The following is a 669-nucleotide window of genomic DNA, read 5'->3' as shown; positions in this document are numbered from 1 at the left end:
TGTAATTGATTTGTGAATTCTGTTGCAATAGTGGTCCCTTCTCTGTCTTAATATCTCTCCCTATCTTGTGGTGTTTCCTATTAAAGACCAGTTCTCCTGGCCTTTGTTTTATTGTTTTTGGTAATTATTCTCATATTATGCTTTTTTTAATATCCCACAAATGAATGTTATCATACTATGTCTGTTCTTCTCCTTCTGACTCAATTCACTCAGTATGATACTCCCCATGTCAGTGCATGTAGCAGCAAATGTCATGACTTCATTTCTGCCTAGTGGCTGCATAGTATTCCACTGTGTAGATGGACCACAATTTTTTTTTGTGGTTTTTGGGTCACATCCGGCAGTGCTCAGGGGTTACTCCTGGCTCCATGCTCAGAAATTGCTCCTGGCAGGCACGGGGGACCATATGGGATGCCGGGATTCGAACCAATGACCTTTTGCATGAAAGGCAAACGCCTTATCTCCATGCTATCTCTCCGGCCCCCAGACCACAATTTTTTTATTCACTCATTTGTCCATGGACATTTGGATTGTTTCCATATTCTGGCTATTGTGAATAGTGTTGCAATGAACATAGGAGTGCACATGCCTTTTTTGAATTGTGCTTTTGAACACTTAGATTATATTCTCAGCTGTAGCAATGGTAGGTCATACCTGTATCTTTTATGA

This window comes from Suncus etruscus, chromosome X (assembly GCF_024139225.1).
Source record: "Suncus etruscus isolate mSunEtr1 chromosome X, mSunEtr1.pri.cur, whole genome shotgun sequence".
Taxonomy (NCBI): Eukaryota; Metazoa; Chordata; class Mammalia; order Eulipotyphla; family Soricidae; genus Suncus; species Suncus etruscus.
The sequence above is the reverse complement of the archived record's forward strand: the minus strand, read 5'-3'. Positions refer to the sequence as shown.